This window comes from Acipenser ruthenus, chromosome 7 (genome assembly GCF_902713425.1).
Source record: "Acipenser ruthenus chromosome 7, fAciRut3.2 maternal haplotype, whole genome shotgun sequence".
Classification (NCBI taxonomy): domain Eukaryota; kingdom Metazoa; phylum Chordata; class Actinopteri; order Acipenseriformes; family Acipenseridae; genus Acipenser; species Acipenser ruthenus.
The window spans coordinates 37,053,643-37,070,032 of NC_081195.1; positions in this window are offsets into that span (position 1 = coordinate 37,053,643).

The window sequence follows — 16,390 nt, forward strand, 5'->3', positions numbered from 1 at the left end:
TCAATCAGCACTTCTCAGTAAACATTTTTCACCTGGGAGTGATGTATTAATGGCCTATGTAAAAGGTAAAGTTATTGTTGCCACAAGTTGCAGACATTGTGGAATTGAAATGATGGCTGCACGTCAGTGCTGACAAGGAAGAGAGCCACAGTGAGTGAGACCTCAGCGTGCAATTGTTTCATGATTATTGATCATGTCATCAACTGGGGTGTGACAATGAGGGAAGCTGTGCCCCACTCAACTGTTGCATCGATTATATATACACACTACGTTACTGTGATATACCTGTGTATTGTATTTTGTCTCAAATGTTTAGAGTAGAAAGAAAAGCTCCAAGTGGGGGCCGTGGTCGCCGTTTGACAGACAACCAAGAGACGGCCATAATTCATATGGTCCGTGCCACAAATGACATTCGCCTGCAAGAGATCCAGACCAACATCAATGAAGATGAGGACATGTTCCAAGGAGTTCACAACGTGAGCTTGTCAACCATCGCCAGAGTTATCAAAAAGCATGGCCTCAGTATGAAACACATTTACAGAGTGCCCATTGAGAGAAACAGTGAAAAAGTAAAGGAATCGCGTTACCAGTATGTTCAAGTAAGTTGAAACCTTTGATAAGAAGAGTGCAATGTAATGGGGGCGGGGTAACGAAGCCAAACCAGTATAGGAGTGTGCACGACTACAGTGGGGGCAACTACGCTCAGGTTAAGCCACCACCGTGTCGTGCAATAAAAGAAAGAGCAACTCAAATGTAATGTTTCCCAATGTTGCCCTAGTTTAACAGCACAGGCTATTTTATTGGGAAGGAGCAATGCATGAACCACAAGGAAAGTAGAGGACAAGCAGAATGGAATTCAATGTTTTTATTTATAAGAAAATATGCATTTCGCATGTACCAAAATATAATATATCAAATGGATCCTTTTTTTCCAGGGCTTTGTAAAAACAGAGGCATATTAGTTATCAGCTACACAAATTAGGCACAGTAGTTAACAGGTATCACAGGTTATAAAGCACTGAAGGGCACCTATAAGCAGAATAAAACAATCCAGAGTTAATCTCACCTCTAATGGAGTTCAGATACCGAGCATCGGGAACATATTCCATTGACTAAATAATCCCATTCTCACAGCTACCAAAGAAAGGACATGGATTTTCATTTTACAAGCTAAATAATCACATAGCAGCCATTCTAGATCTCCCCCTACCCCTCTCACTACAGTTAGAGTCGCTGCCGGGATAAGAATGTAGCAGCAACACAATTGCAATATGCGGATACACACCACCGCCAGTACACGCTACAGTTCAGAAACGTCACACACAAAGTAGCAGTTTCTCAAAACCCCTACCGCCGCTCCTACTTCCCAGCCCAGCATCCATGCTCACACAAACTGCTTGTTATCCTGAATGTCCTCCCAGATCTCTCCTCATTCTTCTTAATGCTTTATAAAGTATTCAGCTACAAACAATTGGACTAATTACAATTACAACGCGATTTTTCTTACACACATATCACAGGTGCTTTAAAAAAAACATATCAATATAAAATAATCAAAGTGCAATAGAAAAACGACACATCTTAAATTTGAAATACAAAATAAAGTGCAAAGAAAGCTTAACCCTGTTACAGCATGCCATTTCAAAGCAATAGTCTGTCAGTCTTATATTGTATACAGTAGCATATTGCATGGAAATATATGAATCATCATCTCAAAGTAATACTGTTTGGCACTCAAACACTGTTCACACTTACGTGGTACTCTTATACTGCCTGACAGTGAAGATGACAGTAGAGTGGAATGTCGCGTATCCGACCGTCACATAACCGCCCTGATCAATTAACCGCCTCGCTAAATAAATAAATAAATATTAAAAGTAGGCTACGAGAGTAATGGTGTTGGCAGCAAATGCAGATTACGCGATGGGAACAGAAATAAAGCGTTTTTGCAATCAGCCTTTTGGTGCGTTCCCCTTTAAGAGAGGCGGGCTGTGTGTGTGTGTCAGTCAGCTGTGGGTAGCAATGACATTTCAATACACCAGTCGAGATAGTTTTTTTTTGTGCAATGTGTTTATATGATGGAGCACATGCTTGCAGATATTGGCAGCGTGCTGTTGTAGCTTTTAAATGCATTTTGAATTAAACAAAGCAAGCTTCATAAACGCAGTGCTTACCGGCAGTTTGTTTAAAATAGCTGAAGCAATATTCAAACCGAGCTGCTTATCGGTTGTTGGTAATATCAAGGAAGAGTGCAAAGTACCGTGACAGAGATATTAAGAAAGCAGAACCAGGGAGATGGGGACTTTTAGAGTTAAGAAAGAAGCCAGCAGTTGCAGGTTACTGTATATTTACCGTTTGTTTTGTGTTTTTTTTTTTAAAGCTTTGCGTGGAGATGGCTTATAGCAAACCGCATAGCAACTCTGTGTATTTGAGGCCTAATTAATCTCGTTTTTGTTTGATTACTTTTAAAGCAAAAAAAAAAATTGAATGCACAGCTGATTTCTGCTATTTTTTTTTTTTTTTGTACACAGATAATTATGCAGCTGGATGCCAGCATCCGGCCTGTAAAATACATCTTCATTGATAAGGCAGGTTTCAACTTGAGCAAAGTGCATCGGCGAGGCAGGAGCATCATTGAACAGCGTGCCACAGAGGATTTGCCTGGGCAGCGTGGAGGTAACATCACTATGCTGCCATCTGCCAGCATGGAGTTGTTTGTGGCAGTCCATTGCTTGGCACATACAATACAGAGCGGCTGCTAGTTTTCCTAGGGGAACTGCACAATCACCTTGTCCCACCCAATGCAGCAATGTTGGCAGGAAGAGAGGCCATAACGTTTGTCATCATTTAGGACAATGTGCGTTTCCATCATGCTGTGCTGGTGCTGGAGCGGTTTGATTATTATTATTATTATTATTATTTATTTCTTAGCAGACGCCCTTATCCAGGGCGACTTACAATCGCAAGCAAATACAAATACATTCAAGTGTTACAATATAAGTCATACAATAAGAACAAGAAATACAATAATTCTCAAGTGTGACAAACCACAATTCAATAATACAGCAGATAATAGTGAAAGTTACATCAGGATATGATTAAATAGTGATAGTTACATCAGGATATGATTAAGTACAAAATACTACAGATTAAACACTTGGCAGATTACAATATTCTGAGGTACAGGATTAAATGCAGTAAAATAGGGGGCAGATAAGAGCAAAATAAAGCATATTTAAATGAAGGGTGATAGTGTCCCAGGATACAACAGAGGAGTTCTACAGGTGCTGTTTGAAGAGGTGAGTCTTAAGGAGGCGCCGGAATGTGGTCAGGGACTGGGCAGTCCTGACATCTGTAGGAAGGTCGTTCCACCACTGCGGAGCAAGGGTGGAGAAGGAGCGGGCTCGGGAGGCAGGGGAGCGTAGCGGAGGTAGAGCCAGTCTTCTAGTGCAGGCGGAGCGGAGAGGTCGAGTGGGGGTGTAGGGAGAGATGAGGGTCTGGATGCACATCATTGTTTCTCTATGATGCACCTTCCACCGTATTCCCCTTTTCTGAATCCTTTCGAGGAGTTTTTCTCCTCCTGGAGGTGGAAAGTGTCTGACCACAATCCCCACGAACAAGCCACACTTCTCCAGGCCATGGATGAGGCTTGTAATGACATTACGGCAGAAGATTGCCAAGCCTGGATCCGTCACGCCAGACGATTCTTTCCAAGGTGCTTAGCCAGCGAGAACATTCGCTGTGATGTGGATGAAAACATGTGGCCGGAAAGGAATGAAAGACTCGATGTTCAATAAACATACATGTATATTATCTGTGTATATAATGTATTTATTGTTACTGTAAGTTTAATTTTGTAAATAGTACTATATTTTGTGCCAATCAAATATGACTAATGCATTCTAAATTTAGTATACATTTCTTCAGTGTTTGATTTTGTGAGTTTTGTAATTGGGTGAAATATTTGGATTAAATAGAGGTATTTTTTTGCTTGAATACTTAAACACAAAAGCTGTAATTATTTCTTGATTTGGTGCAAGCACTTGGTTGTGCAAGATGTATAATAAAATTTGGCATGGAAAGTTAGTTTTGCCACTGTGTGAAGCTTTTTCTAATTGAGTGGATGGTTTTGATGTTTGTGTTAACTGTTTTGAGAAATGTGCAAATAGTTTTGCTTTTGCCATTGAGAAAAACTGTAACTTGACAGTAATGAATGTATTTGTTCTCTAGAGGAGGGTACTAGAGTTATGTATCAACTGCAGTGTGTACTCCAGTAAACTGTAGTACCTGCAGTAATGCTGAATTTTTTAGTGATAGTTTTAATGTAGCAACTACAGTAAACACAGTAGTATCAACTACTGTAAATGCTTCAGTAAACTGTAGTGTTTATTTTTTAAAAGCTATACATTAAACTACTATAACTATTTCATTAAAACATAGTGCTTGGGAGTACAGAAGGTATGTGTTTTTAACACTAATATAAAATACAACATTTATTATGACTATTGTTATAAATACTATAGTGCACTTTATAGTAAAAAACACAGTGTTAAAACTATAATTTCCACAAAAATATGACAGGCAGCTATTATAGTGCTAAAACTACAGCAAATTCCCTTTGGTTTTATTATAGTAATTTTTTTCTGGGGTGTGTGTGTAATTTGTTGTATCGCATCAGTCAAAGCAGTATTAGAAACACTGGGCTATCCAAGATATCTACTCCAATGTAATAGCACTTTTTTTTTCTGAAAGGAGAAACACACCCAATTAAGTTACCAAACCAGAAATAAACAACTAAGGTTTTTAACTTAAGAATCAACAGGAGACTGCTTACAGGTTTCTATTTGTTTGAGAATGGAATGCTGCTTTTTTCCCCCTTTCTGATAAAAATCACACTAATGCCGATTTGGAGTAAATAGCTTTGAGAATTTAAATGCCTGAAGCATTCTTTTTTCAAGACGTCTGAAATACGCCATGAACAGTGTTCCGCCTCAGGGATTTATTTATCTTGAAGCTGGGTGTCTACACTCTTAACTGCGCTTGATTCATTACCCTTGTTGCGATAAATGATGTTTTGCTCCCATTAGACAAAACAGCCTCAGGTAACAGTAACACTCTGAGCAGTGCGACAGCTGGGGTGCACAAGGCCAGTGTAAAACATCTGCACCATAATCTCCTACTGTTTTGCGACAGGGTCAAAAAGTAGGCCAGTGTAGATGCGGAGTTAGGGATAGAGTGTGTGGTCCAATCAAACAGGAGCCTGCCTATCACCTTCGTGTTGCTTCTGGTTTCTATCCGATGTCTAGCGGGCAGTTTGATAAGGGGTGTGGGGTGGGAGATTAGCTCGGTCTTCTATCTTATCCAACTGTCTCCGACTGCAGTGGTGTCCCAGTTACTGAGACCCTCTATACAATGCTACTCTTCCAGGTAGGGTACAAATCATGTGGATTGGGATTAAATGTGTTAACACTGGGGTGGTTTTCAACATCAGGACCAGATGTACCAGCACATTGAGAAGCGAAATGCATTACAATTGTGCAATGCTCTTACACCGATAGATGAAGATAATACTGTATTCAGTACAATATGTTTCTATAGCTTTTTCCATTGTCTTTCGTCTTGTTTGAACATACAGTTAACACACTGGAAAAAGCTCTAGCATTAGAACTAGCCATAGTATCACTGTTACGTTAATGCAATTAAAATAATATTACGCAAGTTTATTAATAATAATAATAATAATAATAATAATAATAATAATAATAATAATAATAATAATACTACTACTACTACTACTACTAATAATAATAATAATAATAATAAACAAGTTTAATGTAATTTTTTATTTAATGGGAATTATACAAAAGGAGATACATATTGACAATATCTGACCTTTTGAGTTTTTCAGTAACAGAATGGATTGTACCCTGCTGGTGATATAGACAGCAGACTGGGAACAAGATGAGATTGAGTTTTACAGACCACTTTTATGGAGCTAACGGAAACTTGGCATAAAAAACGAGATTTTAAAGCCTTGATTCTCACGCGTTTGAAATGCAAACACTGTTTGCCTCAAAAGGGGCTTTTTATTGAATTTAACCAAACAGATTATCTTCCAGGTCCCGTGGGACACAATATCAAGATTCAGATGACCACCTGCTTTGAAGATTCATTTGTGTTGGAATTCCAAGCTCATGAAGTCAAGGACAGGAGGTTAGTCTGATGGAAGAACGATGAAAAAGACATATATAGTCAACATTTATAGCCAGATCTGTTACTGGGAGACCAAACAATCGTTCAAATGTAATCCCATCCTAATTGAAAAACACTGTTCCCATGACCGGTCGATAATGAAACCAAATATGACCCCAACATAGTATTGCACTTTCAAGACTATTACTCTTTTAAGGGCATGTCATTCCCATTTCTACAATAGATACAGCAGTGTGCACATGTATTAGAACACCCCATTGCTTCTGTAGTTCAGCAGCGTGCACATGTATTAGAACACCCCATTGCTTCTGTAGTTCAGCAGCGTGCACATGTATTAGAACACCCCATTGCTTCTGTAGTTCAGCAGTGTGCACATGTATTAGAACACCCCATTGCTTCTGTAGTTCAGCAGTGTGCACATGTATTAGAACACCCCATTGCGTCTAGTTCGGCAGTGTGCACATGTATTAGAACACCCCATTGCTTCTGTAGTTCAGCAGTGTGCACATGTATTAGAACACCCCATTGCTTCTGTAGTTCAGCAGTGTGGACATGTATTAGAACACCCCATTGCTTCTGTTCTTTTGATTGGTTGTGCTTACGAAATCAAACCACTGGAACTGAAAATCTTGGAAAATTTTCACAATAGGCAAATTAGTGATTGCCTAATTTAATTAATGAGTTTAATAGGCCACACATGCAATTTAAAATAGTAAGAGCAAGGAACACATAGCCACACATGATAAAATGCTTGAGACTTTTTAGAAGTCTAACACATTTGCACACTAGTGTACACCACAACTTTTTCCAGCTACAGATAATCTCCTGGGAATCCTGGGAAAACTACAGATAGGTGGTTATTGAAACAAAATGGGGATTCCCTGGTGCTGTACAATATTCTAATGACATTCAGCTGCAGCTTATCAGGGTATAGGCTGATTAAATCAACCCCTTAAGGAGTAAGTAGCGGGGTTCCGAAAAATATCGCATTACACGTCTCCATGTGTTGCTACAACTGTTTAAATAACGTACCTGTAATTTTTCTGAAAACAGATTTGAAACAGACTTTAAAGTTATATAAAGTTGTCAGGATGTTAACAATGAAAAGACAAATTACAGGCATATTATTTGAACAGTTGGGGACTTTAAGTTTTTCGAATTAGAATTTGATTAAGTGTTTGAAGTTGGGATGAAATGCTTTTAACACGCAAGTTTTCTGCTGTACTGCAGTAAAGTTTAAGACTATTGTTCAGAATGAGTCTGGCAAAATGCTTAGGAGGTAAGCAGCGGTTGCTTCAGCTCTATAAAGATAAGATCAAACTCGACCAGGCATGCACAGAGAAGCTAATAAAACAGAGAAAGGAGAAAGTATTCCCCAAGCAGCCGTGCTAACATAGAAATAGATGTGGCCTTAGGCAAGGACTAGACTGAATGCACAAAGGCTCCAGCAGACAAGATGTAAGGACATCTGGAAAGGGTGAAAGGAAAAATAATATCCGTAGGAACCGAAGAAGGAAATGCGTCCAGAGCAGAGGCAAACAGGAATACTGTGATAAAGGAGAGCATATTGATCTGCCATGGCTCTGTGGGTTCTGCCATTCACAGTAACTAAAAGAATCCTTATCAGGGCAGGGTTCATTAACAAAAGCAACACAATAGCGTAGTGTTGTCATGTAAAGAACGTATCGGCCTGTATACATTAGGATTGAGTGATTTTTGTTTTAAATACCAGTCTTTATGTCTCAGTAGACATGTTGACAATATATCGGCACCGCTGAAAAAATGTGGTGCTTTCGAATCCCATGAAGAAAGGTGAGGGACAGTGACACTGGCTAAAGTCAGGGATCAGGGATCATGTGATTATCCTCCCCCTCACAGCTCTGGTCATGTGACCGCTTCTCAAACCTGCCATCAGTCCTGGGCTCTCTGAGCAGACCTCTAAGTGTGCCAAAGCAAATTACTTTGGAGGAAGTTGAAATCATTGCAACTGGGACCTGAGAGAGCCTCAAGCCTCCGGAGGCAAAAGCCTAACAAAATATTGACTGCTGTGTCACGTGTGTTATTTTAGAAAGTTCAGCCTTACAAAAATACTACTTTTATGGGAATTTGTACGTTGCTTCAGACAGATGCTTGGTTCCAGCAGTCGATTAATCAAGATTAATCAACTGGAATGCTGGTCCAGACTATCTGATCAATAGGCTATAGGATACGGACAATATGACCTGTTCCTATCTTAAAATAAACAAATCCCCTGGGACAGATGAGATCCTCCCAATAGTACTCAAAGAAATGAAAGAAGTTATTTACAAACCGCAAACCAAGATCATGCAACAGTCTCTTGACACAGGGGTACCGACAGACTGGAGAATTGCAAACGTAATACCGATCCACAAAAAGGGAGACAAAACCCAACCAGGTAACTACAGACCAATAAGCCTGACTTCTATTATATGTAAACTTATGAAAACTATAATAAAATCCAAAATAGAAAATTACCCATATGGAAACAGTATCCTGGGAGTCAGCATGGTTTTAGGAAAGGGAGGTCGTGTCTAACTAACCTGCTTGATTTTTTTGGAGGATGCAACATCGACAATGGATAATTGCAAAGCATACGATATGGTTTATTTAGATTTCCAGAAAGCTTTTGACAAAGTCCCGCATAAAAGATTAATTCTCAAACTGAACGCAGTAGGGATTCAAGGAAATGCATGCACATGGATTAGGGAGTGGTTAACATGTAGAAAACAGAAAGTACTGATTAGAGGAGAAACCTCAAAATGGAGCGAGGTAACCAATGGTGTACCACAGGGATCAGTATTAGGTCCTCTGCTATTCCTAATCTACATTAATGATTTATATTCTGGTATAGTTAGCAAACTTGTTAAATTTGCAGACGACACAAAAATAGGAGGAGTGGCAAACACTGTTGCAGCAGCAAAGGTCATTCAAAATGACCTAGACAGCATTCAGAACTGGGCAGACACATGGCAAATGACATTTAATAGAGAAAAGAGTAAGGTACTGCACGCAGGCAATAAAAATGCGCATTATAAATATCATATGGGAGATACTGAAATTGAAGAAGGAATCTATGAGAAAGACCTAGGAGTTTATGTTGACTCAGAAATGTCTTCATCTAGACAATGTGGGGAAGCTATAAAAAAGGCCAACAAGATGCTCGGATATATTGTGAAAAGTGTTGAATTTAAATCAAGGGAAGTAATGTTAAAACTTTACAATGCATTAGTAAGACATCATCTAGAATATTGTGTTCAGTTCTGGTCACCTCATTACAAAAAGGATATTGCTGCTGTAGAAAGAGTGCAAAGAAGAGTGACCAGAATTATCCCAGGTTTAAAAGGCATGTCGTATGCAGACAGGCTAAAATAATTGAATCTGTTCAGTCTTGAACAAAGAAGACTATGCGATGATCTGATTCAAGCATTCAAAATTCTAAAAGGTATTGACAATGTCGACCCAGGGGACTTTTTCAACCTGAAAAAAGAAACAAGGACCAGGGGTCACAAATGGAGATTAGATAAAGGGGCATTCAGAACAGAAAATAGGAGGCACTTTTTTACACAGAGAATTGTGAGGGTCTGGAACCAACTCCCCAGTAATGTTGTTGAAGCTGACACCCTGGGATTCTTCAAGAAGCTGCTTGATGAGATTCTGGGATCAATAAGCTACTAACAACCAAACGAGCAAGATGGGCCGAATGGCCTCCTCTCGTTTGTAAACTTTGTTATGTTCTTATGTTCTTCTTATTCCATACATCTTCTATCTATCTGTTCTAAACTTTTACTCAGCTTCCATGTATAGCCTCTTGATCTGTTGGGGTCTGGATTCGACACTTGTCCTGCATCCAGTCCTGTGTTACAGAACTTGCTTTGAAAAAAAAACAAGCGAAGTATATCTAGCATGGGATACATTTTTGTTATTTCACTTAAGTGGGATAACATGAGTGGGATAACATGAATGGAATAACGCTTACTGGGACTGGTTTTGAATGTGTCTTTCTTTCCATTCCAATCCAGTGGCGTGCTGCTGAAATTTAGGACGGAGCTGCGTGTCGGTATTGATTAATATAAAAAAATGTACACATTGTATGACTATTTATTGGTATAAACAGTATATTAAATGACCGTTCGTGGTATATGTTTTTATTCAACTTAGGAGGATGTCCTTACATAAACCCCAGCCTCTTCCCTGTTACACATACAACTCCTCTACTGTGCAATATAACAAATATTAAAATTTACAATTCTCGACTGCACAATAAAAAGGAGGAGTTCGGATAAAAAGAAGGAGGCAATGGGATTAAAAGACAAAGTACTCAGGGAAGTTTGGACAGTCTACAAGACTTTCTTAGTCACCCACATCTCCATTATTATTATATAACACTGACAAAGTAAAGAAAAATAGATTAGCTGTCAACACAGTTTTATATTTCTATTTTGACAAATGTTATTGGCACACATACATACATCCTGAGCTCAGTAAAACAGGTTGATACAATTAAAAACAATGAAAAATGTTATCAAAATGAGATCTTTCAGTAATAAATCCATCACTTTTTACAGTAAGATACTTGCTCGAGACTGAGTTTCTTCATAACGTAAACAACATGAACCCTATTAATCGTCAGTTTGCTCCACTTAATTAGAATATTTCCAGATAAACAACAGGAAAAGGGTTTTAGTCAGATGGAAAACTTGTCCGTCAACGTTTGTGTGCCTGTTCTGTGTAATTATCCGATTAAACATACATCTTTTGTGTAGAATCTAAAACCCATTCTTTACTTCAATGTTCACAATTAGTGAATTGTTCTTCATTTGCGGTCTAAAGTCAACAGCGAGTGTGTGTCGTTCTTCTGGGACAAATCCACAATTACAGTACATGAGTTCCTGTGGGGTGCTGTTTATTCTGTCAAGCATGCTGTACTGCATGAGCCACTGGCCACCCAGATGTGATATACAACATTGAAAACCTTGTTGATTCAAACCCCAAAGACTTTTTAGAATACTGTAGATTCCTAGCAAATTATTGAAATAGTTAACCTGAACCAGTACTTTAAGTGCGGTACAGAAACCAGGACCAGAGGACACAGCTGTTTTCTATGTATAGCAAGGAGCACAAGTGTATAGGACTGCGTTTCCACACACACTCTTCAGCAAGCCTCTCAACATGGTTTCATAGAATCTCCTATCCCTACACCTAGGTGTGATGTGGAAGTCCTGGGATAAGTGAGTAATCGTAATAACTACTTGCCTTCGTTGTGGCTTCTGATGCACCTTTTTTTAAAGGCCTCTTTTATATCTGAAATAAAGAACCGTGAAGGCCGAGGAAGGTTTCACCACCATGTTGTGTTTTAATTGAGAAATGACAACGGTACTGTATGAACCAGTACGCAACAGACACTGCTGGTAATACATTTACACCGATTCATGTTCAATGTGTCTGTGTGTGTGTGTGTGTGTGAGACTGTGTGTGTGTGTGTGTGTGTGTGTGTGTGTGTGTCACACACACACAATGCCAGTGCAATAAAAGTGTCGGCCACATATGTGTAAATACTGTTAGCTTACAGTGCATCTGTGGTGACTCGATCAATCAACCAATCAGAACCTTTATTGATCCAGATGAGTCAATGGAGAACAAATTCTCAATTACAATGACGAGCTGGCTAGAGCCTCACACCACCACAGCAAACTCAAAAAATAAGGAGTACAAAAAAAAACAAAAACATAAAGTAATCAATCATAAAACATAAAACATAAAACTCAGCAACAACTTAGCAGGCAGAGATAACAGGCAGAAATGAGTCGGCCCTACTTAAACTCCAGTTTATGTTCAGTTTGCACCAGTACAAAGCTTGCCCTCAGTGTACATTGATCTGTTGCTCAAGACTGGAAATCTCTTAGCTGCAGATGGAAGCAGTTAAATGAATGCTCTAGCTTGTGTAGGATATAGGATTTCTGATTAAGATCTATAAAGGCAGTGCTCTGTCGTTTTTCACGATCTGTTCCAGGAATCACTTCTTAAATCTGAAACACTTTTTTAAGCTCTCGAGTTTAAAGCACCCCTGTGACCTCAACAGAGCTCTTAGTAAGATGTCTTGTTTCTGGGTTCATCTGATAGACCAGCGTGTAACCTGCCACCCTGCAACACTCTGTCTCGTAGTGCAGGTGGCCAATGTTGTCCCTTCTAGTCTTAGTCTTTGCCCCAACCCTTTGAACCAATTAAACATCTAACCAGACCCTAAGCAGTTCATGTGTTCACCTATTAAACCTGGAGATTCCTGCCCAAGTGGATTTAAGAAACATATCAGTAAGAAAAAGACCAAGACAAATGTCGTATTTCTTGCCTCCAAGCACAGTGGGCCACAGAAGAAGCTGTGATCTCATGCTGCTACTGCAACTACAAAATGTCAGATGTCTGTGACCTTATTTTCCACTATAGTTGTTTAGTCCCCCAGTGACTATTTACCCTTGACCTCTTGGCTTGGATCTATGTGGTTTAAACACCAGACTGAGCTGTCTCTGAATGCAAACTGCTCCAAGCCCCTATATCTCTCTGGTTCATAAGCCTGGTCTGTCAAGAAGTGCTCAGGCAAAGATTCATTTTTTTGCCCAAAGATTTTATCAACTTAATGCAACACAACTGAGCGTCAACTTTTGATTTAGTAGTCCAGTGCCAATGGGGCATGGTTGTGTAAGACTTTTCAGAGACTTCGTGTGGGTTCAAACAATCAAGACCATTCCAGATATCGTCTTGAAGGTGACTTTAATCAGGGTCCAGCAATACAGATGTTCAACATTAATTCTCTGAATGTTCATTCGCTGCATAAACATGGGTACAGCCAATACAAGCCACTTGCTTTCTTGCGTTACCACTAAACATTAACACTAAACACTATCTCACAAACTCTTGTGTTAATTCCATTTCAGCATGTTCAAAAGTTCCAACTAATTTATATATAAAAAACACATTTAGCAACTACTATTGGTTTGCTTTGAAACATTGTACTTCGTTTTCAGTTCTTATCACTAAATGTTATTTCAAGTTTCTAATTATTTTAATTTCTACCCCTTGCTTAACCATTTAACTATAACCGTTAAATGTTACAGCTGCAAGCTCAATTTACATGGATTTTAAAAGAAGGTATTTAATATACTGTACAGTAAAAGCCATATACTGTAAGAGTCCCGTGCTGCTACTCTGCAGTGACCTTTGTGTAGCAGGATTCAGGTCTCTCTTCTTTAACATGCATTACTAATTAGGATTTTTGTTTTATTTGATGTTTTTTGTAGTTGAGTTTTGGAGACAGGTTTTGTGATGCTAGTGGAAAAATCTTTAATTGTAAAGGCTTTAACCAGATCGTATGAAGAAGGAAACCCTGTGTGTGTTTGTGTGTGTCCATGGTTCACAGCTAATGTTTAGAAAAACAAAGGCAGAGAGAGAGAGAGAGAGAGAGAGAGAGAGAGAGAGAGAGAGAGAGAGAGAGAGAGAGAGAGAGAGAGAGAGAGAGAGAGAGAGTTTTAAAATCCCTTTATTGCATCCATAAAATAACATCTAGCCACAGTAAATATTTCAAAACAAACAGAAACAGTAGCAGCACTGTCACGGTCCATTCAGGACACTTTTAAAGCCCTTTTATTATTTATTTTTTTTTAGCTTTATAGGAGCACAATAAGCTCCCCCTCCTCACTCACATCGCACACCCAGTCTCCAATTCACCAACGGACTTTAAAACTGTCCAAGTCCTGCACCATTTGATAATAATAGAAATCTATCTTAATCCTGGAGACCATCAGGATTCTAAAAACACTTACAACTCACAGCGTTATTAAAACCAGTGGCTAAAATATTTTTTAAAATGGCCAATTTCGCCTGACCCAGTACAAAGTTGACCAGTGAGCAGCTGTTTCTTTGTTTAAAACTATATTTAATGTTAACAACAAAGAGCTGTTTCGTAAAAACAATACCCAAGGAAGCCAGCAGGTTTTCTAAAAAAAAAGGCTGTCTGAAAACAGATGGAAAACTGTCTCCACTGTGGGACAGAAGTGGCACTAATTACTGAGCCCCGGCTCCACACGGCCCAAGTACCGGTTTGTAGCTATAATTCCATGCAGCACTCTCCACTGTGGGACAGAAGTGGCACTAATTACTGAGCCCCGGCTCCACACGGCCCAAGTACCGGTTTGTAGCTATAATTCCATGCAGCACTCTCCACTGCAGGACAGAAGGGGCGCTGATCACTGCCCCCCGGCTCCACACGGCTCAAGTACCGGTTTATAGTCATAATTCCATGCAACACTCTCCACTGCAGGTCTCCAGAGCGCTTGGGCAGGGGTAGTTTATATAAAACTCTCCAGACAGGGGATTCATCGTCAGGAGCACTAAGGTGAGCTCTCCACTTAGTGTCCCCCAGGTCCTTCAGCTGATTATAGTGATGCTTTTTAATACACATTTCATTCAGCTGCTTTTTCTCTGCCGTATGGAAAGCCAGCTCTGCCACTTTCTACAACAGCAGTATTTTTCCAGGTGACTCTTCCTCCTCTGACACTGGGGGGGGGAGACCAGCACTGTGGGGAACAGGGGCTCCTGCTCTGAAACCAAGCGCTCTGATAAAAAACTAGTTAAAAACTGGGACATAGCTGGAATAAAAGAGGTCTGTAAATCACTCAGGGTCTTTTCTACAAACCACACTGATTTGATTTGAAGTGCTGTAGCTAACTCCCTGCTGGCTTTCCATTTAAATAGGATAAAATCAATCAGCTGGCCAAGTGTAGTAAAACCTGCTTTATAAAACACTGAAGACACATGTGCAGAATTAAAACTCTCCCATTTAAAAATGGGATTAAAAAACAGGAGCGCTTCAAAAACCCATTTTGTGCACAGCGACTCCTCTGATCTAATGTTTTTTAAAATCCTCCATGCATTAAGCAGGTTTTTATAAAAACTATCCAGCCCACAATCATTGAGCTGTTCAGAGTGTATTAAAAACAGGTGCTTGTCAAGCCACAGCCCTCCAGCTGTGTGCAGGAGTGAGTGAGCCAGGCCTCTCCAGCTCAGCTCTGGGACATAGAGCAGCTTCTGGGCAGCCTGCTGCCTGAACACTGCCACCCTGCTGGTGATATAAATCAGTCCCTGCTCCCCCTCCTCACCGGGAAGATACAGGACAGCCAGACACAGCCAGTGATGCCCACTCCAGAAAAACTGGACCAGACACTTCTGAATATCATTTAACAGATCCAGGGGAGGGTCCAGACACACCAGCCTGTGCCAGAGCATAGATGCCACCAAATTGTTAATAACAAGTACCCTCCCTCTAAATGAGAGTCGTGAAAGGAGCCACTGCCAGCTCTGCAGCCTCCCTTTCACTTTATCCAGCAATCCCTCCCAGTTCTGTTGCATTAACGCTTCTTTTCCAAAAAACACTCCCAATATCTTAACCCCAGTGTTTTCCCAGGTCAGTGCTGGGGGCAGTGATGGGGGAGTCACTCCCTCCCAGCTACCCGACAGAAAAGCTGCACCTTTTGCCCAGTTGACCCGAGCTGAGGTGGCCTTTTCATAGTTCTCTATGCAGGACTGCAGCACAGCGACGTCCCTGTCATTGGTGACAAAGACATTAAGGTTATCAGCATATGAAGAGAGCCTGATGGGGGCACTGTTGGGTGCAGCTGGCATAGCCAGCCCTGTTAGCTTCTCCCTCAACTGGTGCAGGAAGGGCTCTATAGAGAGAGAGTACAGCATCCCTGAGAGGGAGAAGCCCTGCCGTATCCCTCTCTGCACAGGGAAAGGGAGACTCAGATCATTATTTACTTTAACTAGGCTAAAAACATTCTTATATAGGAGTCTAATATTATAAATAAAAACAGGGCCAAAACCAAATGCCTTCAGTGTATGAAACAAATACTCATGGTCAACTCTGTCAAAAGCTTTTTCCTGGTCAATTGAAATGAAACCAATATCAATATTAAAAAGTTTGGACACATTAAAAAGGTCTCTTATTAAAAACAAGTTATCAAAAATGGATCGCTCTGGTACACAATAGGATTGATCCTTATGCACCACATATCCTATTTGTGTCCGCAGCCAGCCAGCGCCTTGGAAAATATTTTGTAATCTGAGCACAGCAATGAGACAGGGCGCCAGTTCTTAAGGTTGCAGA